The sequence below is a fragment of the Symsagittifera roscoffensis genome, chromosome 1 (assembly GCF_963678635.1).
Source record: "Symsagittifera roscoffensis chromosome 1, txSymRosc1.1, whole genome shotgun sequence".
Lineage (NCBI taxonomy): Eukaryota > Metazoa > Xenacoelomorpha > Acoela > Convolutidae > Symsagittifera > Symsagittifera roscoffensis.
In genome coordinates this window covers 35,645,599-35,657,156 of record NC_087062.1, presented here as the reverse complement: position 1 = coordinate 35,657,156, position 11,558 = coordinate 35,645,599, and positions in this window count along the sequence as shown.

Genomic DNA, 11,558 nt, shown 5'->3' with positions numbered 1-11,558 from the left:
CAACAAGATATCCAGACACCATCACACTTCATAAATGAAGAAATCGTACACACAACAACTACACAACAAAGTATTTCACCAATACGTCCAAACTTAACAACACCAAGAAATACAAACCCTTCACAAACACAGGTAACCTTACAATCAACCGTTAAACCTTCGGTTGCCCCAAAATATTCACACATGGATTACCAAACATACAGACCCATGACAATACCGCCAAAAACACGCAAAACGTTCACTAGAAACAATTTTGCAGACCATAATTATAATTATACACATCCATCAAAAACAAATTATCAACCACGAAAAAATTTTAGTAATTATACAAGATCTCGAAACTGGGATAACTCAATGGCACCATCTAATTCAGTAAATTTCCAAACAAATTTACATCCTCCACAGGATCGTAGTGAAAACTAACCATTTTTTCAACAAAATAAAAATAAAAAACAAACATCTTATCAAATGGATTACTTATCCTCAGATGATGATTTCTTACAACCAGATATATTTGCACCCTATAATCAAGAATATCGTGGACAAGGAATACAGAAACCACATACATATCATAGAATTTTTTCTCCACAACCAATAGATACACAAAATCAACAACCAATTCAGCAACAAAACCCAATTAATACACAATCTTTTCAACCAATTCAGCAACAAAACCCAATGATTGCAAACTCGTACCAACCAACACAAATGCAAAATGAAATACCACTCCCATATTATCTTCAACAACACGAAATAACAAGAAATCAACTTTCAAATTTTTCTCAAATGCCAAATGCAGCAGAATCATTACAAATGACAATGAATCCATACCTTATGGGTGGATCATCAATAACATCAAATAAACCTTTAATGGTATTCACAGGAACAGACCCTGAATATTCTGTAGAAGACTATTTAAATGCAGTAACAGCAAATTTAATTTTAAATATAGGACCCGAACCAATTAATACGCCACTACATCAAAACTGGATACATCGACGCACAGCGTTGATAAAAACAACTTTAGATGGCGCAGCCCAAAAATGGTTTTCAGTATTGCCTATAGAAATAAAATCAAATTGGAAAAGGTTTACACAAGAATTTTCAAAAATGTTTGACTCCGAAAGAAACAAACAACAACAAAGAGTTTTATGTAATGAAATTCGCAGATTACCAAACGAAACCATCAAGCAATTAGCAGTACGAATCGAAACACTAGTTCGAAAAGCATATTCATTAAATACACATGACTATAAAAACACAAAGATGACAGAAATCTTAATGATGACCTTAACACCGCAATTAAGAAAAATAGCAATAAAAAAGAGAGCATTCCATCCTTCTTCAATTCGAGAACCCGATTTAGATTTTCGAAAACTAGTAGACAAACTAGAACAAGCAGAAATCACGATGAAACTCGAAGAAACGGAAAATCTGAAATAACAATACGTTAACAGAATTGAAACAGCTTCCACAAATATAAACAATATACAGGAATCAGATACAGACCTCGTTGAAAAAATCACTGAAATACTCAATATTTACGAAAAACACCCAAACTTTAAAGGCAAACCATCTTTCAAAAAATGGTGTAATTATTGCCGACGATACGGACATAGTATTTCTGAATGTAGACAAAAACAGCAAGACAATCAAAATAAACCTCAAAAATATAAAGAACCAAATAAATCATTCTATCAATACATGAAACAAGATCAAAATCTACCGAACAAAACTGTCTACAGCAACAATAGTTCAGGAAAACCACTCCCGAACAATACAAATTATACAAGAAATCAATCACCATATAACTCAAGTTATAGAGGAAGATCACCAGAACGAAGAAACACGCAAAATTCATCACAAAATTACTACAATAGACCAAATAGTCGAAATAACTACTCCAGATCAAATTCAAATACACAACGATTTGTTTCTAGATCTAGTTCCCAATCAAGAAATAATTACTATCCAAACAACCAATCATGAAATTCATCATACAATAGGAATAGAAACTACTCCAATAATCGGAATAGAAGTTATTCAAACAACCGAAACCAGAATTACCCGAACAATCAATCAAGGAATAATTCATATAATAGATCGAACTATAACAGACCAAACAATAATTACCAAAACAGATCGCGAAATAATTCACAAAATTGACACTCAAGTTATAATAATCGTTATAGAAATTATTCCCAATCACCACACAGGAATAATAACCATTATAATAATTCTAATAATCGCCATAGAAGTAGTACACCTAAACACCAAAGGAATATAAATCAAGTACAATCAAATCCAGAAACAACATCAGACCCTCCAGGTATTGATGACACAGTAACTGATACGTTACAACTCAATCAAATAAACTGTGGATCATCAGATTCAGAAAGCGATGCAGAAAACACTCTCTCCATCAATATGATAAAAGTCGAAAATGACTATGAACCTGTTATATATGAACAACCTTTTTCATCACACATATATGAGAATCAATCAGAACTCCTTCACAATTATTATATTAAACCCATCCATTCCACACCGACGACACAAAAAACTAATGAAATTAACACTACAAATCACCCCAATGAGAACGAAAAAACAAAATGCTTGAATACAAATCACATCTATCAAAACATACAAAAAGAACAACCCAAAGAAAAAATTTGGACAATACCATTTCTTTTAGAAAGTCCAAGAAGCAAAGAATTTCAACCACCAGATCTTGAAATTGATTTTTTAATTGATTCAGGAGCAGAATCAAATATAATAAACATTCCCACATGGAATGAAATAAAAACCTTACACCCAAAGCTAACACCTCTTGAAACCTCCAGCAAACTAGCAACAGCACAAGGATCAACATTAATAAACTACGGAAAAATTCAATTATTTCTTCTCCCCACAAGAACAATGGAGCAAAACAAAATTTTAACCAAACCATTTAAACAAATATTCCATATCACTGATTTTAAACACAATATCATTGGAATACCATTTATCTCTAAATATATACCAACAATCAACATCTTGAATAGTAAAATATTAATCAAAGATAAATATACAAAAACAAAAGACACATCCCTAACATTTTTTCAAAGATTAAATAAACAACCACCATTCTTTTCAAAATTTTACCCAATATATAACCAACAAAGAAAACACTTGAAACCACTATCAGGAAACATCTATAATTTTTCAATCAAACAAGTTCACCAATATGATAAAAAACAAAACAAACAAAAATTTTATATGTCAGATTTTGAATTCAAACCTATTCATAAGTTTTTCAAAATCACAATCTCATCAATAAAATATTTGAAAAACTCGAATTAAGATATTATTTCCTTACATGTATACAACAATACACCTTACCAAGTAACATTACCTTTAGGACTTTTAGGCTACTGCAAAACCAACGCTACAATATCACCAATACACGAAAAAGCATATCGTGTAAATAATATACTCCAATTACTAGATATTTGCCAATCCAAAATCCTTAATGAAGAACTATCTATAAATAATATAATAAGTAACGAAAACAAAAATACGGATTATTTCACAAAAACCCCATATTTCAAACCTACATTCAACATAAGTAACTACACAGAGAATCAACAGAAATTTTTAACAATGTTTAATTTCCAACATTCACAAATAACACAAGACGAATTTGAAAAACTAGCCAAACAGCTAATTAAATATTCATCAGTCTATGCAACATCCAAATTTGATGTTGGCAAAATCAGCTCATCACTACATCTCCCATTAAAACCAGACGCAGTTTTCAAAAAACAGAGAGCAAGTAAAGTACCAATTCACTTACACGATAAAGTGAACAGATTACTCGACATTTTAGAACAATACAACATTATATCACCAGTAAACAAAGAAGAACAACCAAAAGGCAACACATTTATCAACCCTGTTATCATTCTAGCCAAAGGAGAATCATTAAAAATTGTTCTCGATGCTAGATACCTCAACTCACTCATAGATGAATCAAAGTGTAATTGGCCCATTGAATCAATACAAGTTATTTTAACAAAAATAAACGGAAAATACTTTACCACCGCCGATATGAACAGTGCATATAACCAAATGCCATTAGATGAACAATCACGACGTTTAACACAATTTGTTATTGGAAACCAACAATACGAATTCAACCGCTTATTCTATGGAATATCCATAGGACCAGCAGCATTTTCAGCTTTTATGAGCAAAATTTTTCGACCACTAATACTCAAGAAAAACGCAATCACCTATTTAGACGATGTTTTTATGCAATCACAGACAAAAGAGGAAATGTTCAATGTTTTAGAACAATATCACCAAATACTTCATAACGAAAATCTGAAGGCCGCCCCCGATAAATCACACTTCTTTTTGACAAGAGTTAAATTCTTAGGACATAATATAGAAAGAAAAACAATCACTCCATTGAAATCACGTATAGACGCTATTCAAAAACTCCAACCACCAACAAATAAAAAGAAAATCCAAGAATTCCTTGGAATGTTAAACTTTTTAAGCAAATATGTTTATAAAATGCAATTATATCTACGACCATTCTATAATATACTTAGACAACAAAATAATTTTGAATGGAATACAGAACATCAAGCACAATTTGAAGAAATTAAAAAACTTCTAACTGAACAAATTTCAAACACAATTCCAGGTTCAAATCAACCATTTTATGCAATGTGCGATGCTTCGAACTTTGGCATCGGCGCAGCATTATTACAATCACATAATGGTACAAATAAAATGAACCTCATATCAGCAAATTCTCGATTATTCACTCAAGCAGAGCTACGACTCTCAACTCTAATGAGAGAATGTACAGCCATAATATATACACTAACAGAATATGAATTTCTGATACTTGGATCAAAACATCCCACAGTTCTATTCACAGACCATAAACCAATCATCTTTCTTTTTACACAAAAGTCTAATCCAAACCACCGAGTTTATAGATTTCAACTAATTTTAATGAAATTCCCAAACTTACATATAGTTTGGACCGCAGGAAAAAATCTTGCATTACCAGACATCTTAAGTCGAAATACGCCACCTGAATTACTTACACGTAAAACCACAGTTGAAATACCCAAAAATATAAAATTCTACCTTGCAGAAAATGAAACATCACCCCGATTGGAAAGCAAATATGCAGTAAAAACTGACGTTGAACAATCACAAATAAATAATTTACAACATTTCCCACTTTATTTAGATTGTCAAAATAATCACTATGAAGTTGATCTACTTGGAACATCAACTTTTAAGCCAATCCCATATTCACAATGGATAAAAAATAACACCCAACAAAAAAGAATAAAACAACACCCGCCTAAAAAAGACCATTTTCCACTAATTGAAAAAGAAAATTTAACTGATAAAATAAACTTATCAGGACCACAAACAAACGATTCAAAATACACAATAAATCAAGTTTTTGACCTCCATGACCCACTTGATACAATACCCTTATCTAAATTAGAAATTGAAAACATTTTTCTCCCCCCAACAGAAACAATTACAATTTCAACACTGAAACAATATCAAAACCTTGACCCAGTAATTCGACAACTGAAATCATGGCACAAATATAAAACTAAACCTATCAAAGCAGATTCAACTATTCTAGGAAACAAAACACTCCTCCGATATTTTCCAAAATTCAATAATACAACAATTAACGAAAACACAGACCTTCTAGAATACAAACTAAATGAATCTACAGTTCCCTGTCTCCCTTTAAGTATGATTCTCATAGCTTTTAATATTTCACATACACAAAATATTGAAGGACACTCTGGATCAGAGAAAACATATTCAAATTTTATACAAAACTTTTATTTCCCAAATGCACCAATTTGGATAAAAGTACTATGCAATGATTGTATAGTATGTCAACTGAATAAACCTTACCCAAATCAAAAACAAATAGCACAAAAACAAGATTTTAAAGGACAAAGTTTGTACTTTAATCATCGTATCTCATTTGATACCAAAGGACCAATTTCACCCTCATCCGAAGGAAACTCCTACATTATGGTAATTGTTGACGCATTTACACATTATGTAGCACTTAACCCAGTACCACATTGTAACGCTTATTATGCTTACACAACGCTTTATGAACACTGGATAGCAAAAATCGGACTACCAGAAATTTTAGTTACAGACAACGGTACAGAATTCATAAATAATGAAATCATCACACTATGTCATTTATATAACATTAAACACAAACCACGTACATCTCACGCTCCTTGGAGAAACGGCTTAGTCGAAGGTATGAACCGTTCATTACAAGAATATCTCAGATGTATCATAAATGGAAATGATACAAGATATACCGAATGGTCAGCAGAAGTAAAACTATTTCCCTTAGCATATAATTCACAAATCACGACAACTTTAGGAATGTCACCATATGAAATGGTTTTTAACCAAAAGCCACGCAAACCAATAATGTTTACAGCAAACTCTCATAAAAACGCACAAGGTTATTGTCAACCAAATAAAGACTCAATTTGTTATAACCTACCATTACATACACACGATGAAGATCATTTTCATCACCCACAAATTCTTAAATTAGCCTCCGGTACACACACCGAATGGATTTTAAATAGAGATAAAAAACACAATGAAATTTATCAAAAAGTAACAAAAAAGTTGTTACAAAGGCAAAATATTAATGAACAAATAAATTCACGCTTTACACCAGCCTCCGATTTAAAAATTGGAGCATTTGTTTTAATACCCAATTTTAATACTCAAAAAGGAATTTCAAAAAAGTTACAACCCCTTCGTAAAGGACCATACCAAATAATTGCAAAACCCACTGATGTCACATATAAAATCACCGACTCAGACAAAAAAGAAATCGTTCAACACCAAAATAACCTATTACCTTATTATCCAAAAGAATACGCACTTCGCGAACTAACTCAATTATATTCTTTTACAGGTTTAAAAGTTATTCAAAATGACCCACATACGGAATATACAACAAAGGAACAAAATGATATTCACCTCGGAAATCAAAATACAAAATCAACCACCACAAAAAACAATACAAAAAATCTAGATCAAAATACCTCTCAAAAAGAAAGAAAAAATAGAAAAATGACAGAACAAATAATACCCCAAGAACAAATCGACAAATCAGAACATAGAGAGTCTTCACGACTTAGAAATCAACCACCGAAAAATTATAAATTATTCATCCCACAATCTAAAATATTAAAGAAAGTTGAATTTCAAAAACAACTTTAATTCTACATTTAATAATCTTTGCACCTCTGAAACATTTTACACTTTCATTTTTCAAAATAACATGCTGACAAACACGCAGCGATTCTAGTTCATAATTAGCCAATAGGATTCATCCAATCCGTCACCTTCTCTAACTCTAACACAAACCAACTAGACGAACGATATTAAACTCCAGACATATCTATAACTATAACTTTACGACCTCCAGGTCAAAAATAAGCAAACCACTCCAACTTGACAACTAAAATAAATATCACCATAATATCATAACCCTCCCTTATCTAATAAACCAAAGATCAACAATATTTCCCCAACTCAGACCTCAAATATCCCCCAAACAAATATGTTAAATTAGCCTAAAGTAAAAGAACGACCATTTTATTTAGCCTAAAGTATAAAAATCTCAAAAATACCCCAGATCATTTGACAAATGAAAACAAAGACAAAGAAGACCTCCCGGTCAGCATAAAAATTGCCCCCAACAATTTTTTACAAAACTCAACCCACTTGTCAAAAAACTAATAAATAATCCGACCACACTTGAAAATTGCCCCAAACAACAAAAAATATTCGATCACGAAGTCATTTCTTAAATGCTCTTCTATCAAACAGTCACTAAAATTATCACAAACCTCAAACAATTTTTTACGATACTTGAAACTTTCATAATATTTCTTTTTGATATCCTTGAACCTTTTCTAATAATCTTAATCATTTTTTGTAATATTTTTTTAATTTTCTACACTATATTCGAACTATTTCTCCATCTTTCAAAAACCCTTGATTATATCCACAGGTACGATTTATACAACTTGTCTAAATGATACGAACTATTTTCAGTAGAACTGATATTTTTCTACTATTTGTAATTTTCATAACATTTCTATCATCCCTCATTTTGACCATATGCAAATGTATAAAGAAAGCAATCATCATATTCGCTCTAGCAACAATCCTCCTAATTCTTTTCTTAGAAGAATACTATAATAAACATAAACTTTTTCACTAAAAGAATAGACCAAAAAGCTATCAAAAATTGCTACCCAACAGTCACAAAGCCAGTCTTCACCGACATCATCCCAAGATAACCCAACAACACCTTCAACTACCCAAAATCCTCAAACAACTACACGAATTTCCTTTCAAGATAACCCATACACTTTTGAAGAACGACACGCTCGTTTATCAGAACCACTAGAACCAGTTCAACGACAAGCACCTCTAAGCGAACCAACATATAACTTATACCCAACACTACCACAAGAATTAAGTAGAATAAGAAATCCTAGTCAAAACCAAAATACAGTCGAAATAAATAGACAAATTATACATCCTCGACGAAACAGAAATTTTCAAACTCCCCGAGTTCATTTTGATATACCTCAATCCCCATCACAAAACACTCCAGAAAACCCCATTGGTATATTACCAGAAACCCCTACGCTTCTTTCACAACGTAGCACCTCAAGCCTACCATCAGATTACTTAGGTTCAACACCAACATCTGAACAAATACGTGAAAATCCCTTTAACCCCCCAAACCAGGCATCACGACTACCATATTGGACAACACATTCATTTACACAAGGTGAACTAAATTTAGTCAATGATCCAATAGATATTTCTACGGATACAACAACATCCTCATCACTACCAGAAACATTATCACTACCATCAACACCATCAATAAGCCAGATTTCACCACCACCTTTTAACTTAAATTTTCCAAATAATCTCGACGCCAGATATCGAGAACAATCATCAACAAATATCCCTTTAAGACTAGATTGGAATACATTTACAGCCCCTCCACCATTATTTGGACAACATCTAGAAAGTAATCGCCTTCACAACTGGGCACTTAATAGATTACAATACCGACAAGACATTCACGACGATATCCGTGATCACAATATCCAAATACTCCAACAAAACAGTTTACAATTAAAGTTTGAAATCACAGTTAAATTAAACAACATTACTCAACATCCCTACCCATTAAATCCACCAAACATAACAGCTCAATCACTACCACCACCATTTATAACCACTGAAGTAATATATAAATACGACAGATATACCGAAAAGACAATTGGTTACATCACATTTTATAACCCATACTCAGGATTATCATACACATGTATATTCTAAAATTATTAATTTTTCTCCAACTCCTTTTTCTAGTAATCTCAAATCAAAACATAAACCCTTCTCCCCGCACAGGACCCCAAGATTTATTAGTAACACATTACGATTGTGAAGAAAACGAACAAAAAACACTACACAAGTATGCAATAAATCAAGTATCACAATGCGAAACAGAACCCCAAGCCATAGAAACTACAAATGTAATAGCAACACTTTATTCAAAAGCCCGAGCAACTACAGTTATAGGATATAAATTCACAGCAACATTTTCTGAAAAGAAAGTACATTGTTCACAAGTCTCAAACGGAAATAAAAACCGACTTGACCATGAATCATTCTACCAGAGTAATATAGAACGACTTTTACATCTCAATCCCGAAGATTGTAAAAACGAGTTACTCCGACTTAACATCACAAAAAATAAAAACACAGATAGAAAGTTAGTATATTTTCAAGTTTTTTCAGATTCTGTACATCAAGCAGAACTTGAAAGATATCAAGGACATATAAAATTAGATGAAAAATACCCATATAACGGCGCACACGGACGATTAACCTATGACATGCACGATAAACACTGGATACCACACATTGGTATAAATGACCCATCAAACTGTAAAGCAGACACAAAAAATAAAGGATACCAAGAAATAATGTTTTTCGATTGGAAAATACAACTCGAAAAAATACAACTCACACGAGATTTATCAGACAACACAATGATCTATCAAGGAATTAGATTACCTTGTAAAAACGACCAAGGTTATTGTGACCCTACAACAAGAACACAAGCAACAATTGTTTGGTTCCCCGAAGACACATGTACAACATTTCAAGTAGCAAAAATACACGCTCGTATGATAAAATTTCACGAAAAATATTTTATACAATCAATACCATATGAACAAGTAAATCCATTACGAAAAATAAGTTCTAATTTTAGAAACATTCATAATATAGAAAATAAATTAACACGTTTTCAAATATATCAAGAAACAGAACTTGCATGTAAATACAAAAACCCACTTCACAAAACACAATACTCTGAAATATTAGTTGAATACGAAAATGGATTCGACATGACCACTGGAAAACTAAAAGTCGACCCATACGCCACAAGTCATCCTCCAAATGAGGGAACATCATACGTACCAGTTCATTTTCAAAAGAATACAGGTCAACTTGATGGACATCTAAAGCCCCAAGACGATCAAAGCACACGTTTACAAGAACTATCACTAATGAATAGTACATATTTTGGTAATATCCACTATGATATTCACTTAGATATGAAACTAGACTACACGATTAGCCGAATTTTTCAAGAAATGTCACTCTCCGAATTAGAAACACTACACCAACTATGCGAATTAGAAAGAACACAAATATTACAATCACTTGCACTAGCAGTATTAAAAATACCCTACGCAGGATATTTACTATCAGGAAATAGATCAAATTTTTTAGACTATGAAGGAAACATCTTATGGTTTTATACTTGTACTAAAAAAGTATCACCACTATACGTTTTTGAAGATAAACGATGCTATAAAAGAATCCCTATCTTTTATAAGAATAAAGTACATTTCGTTGACACACTTTCACGAAGAACCTATTTCTGGGATACCGCAGTCCCATGTGGATCAGAAAATAGCCACAACGTAGTACAACTAAACCCTGATGAAGATAAATATTACCTTCTCACCCCATATCCCACATTAATGCAATCACTCAAAAAATTTTCACCAGAAAGCATTCGCGCTATCGCTCGAAACCCAAATATAGACTTACAATCAATAGGAATATACTCAAAATCAGATATTCAACATCACATTAGAACACAGCAATTCCAAGAATTATTAACACAAATGGACACAATACAAAGACAATCAATTGACCAAAACTTACGCAAACTTGCCGAAACCGCAGGATTTGCAGACATCTATACGCAAGACTATAGCGGATATTTTAAAGACATTAAAGATTATATATATCTAAACGGTGAAAAATACCGTCCCCAAGATATATCACCTATCAATATTTTTAGCTTTGTTACACTCAAGAATGAAATTCTTGATTTTCTAGGATGACCCTATTACATC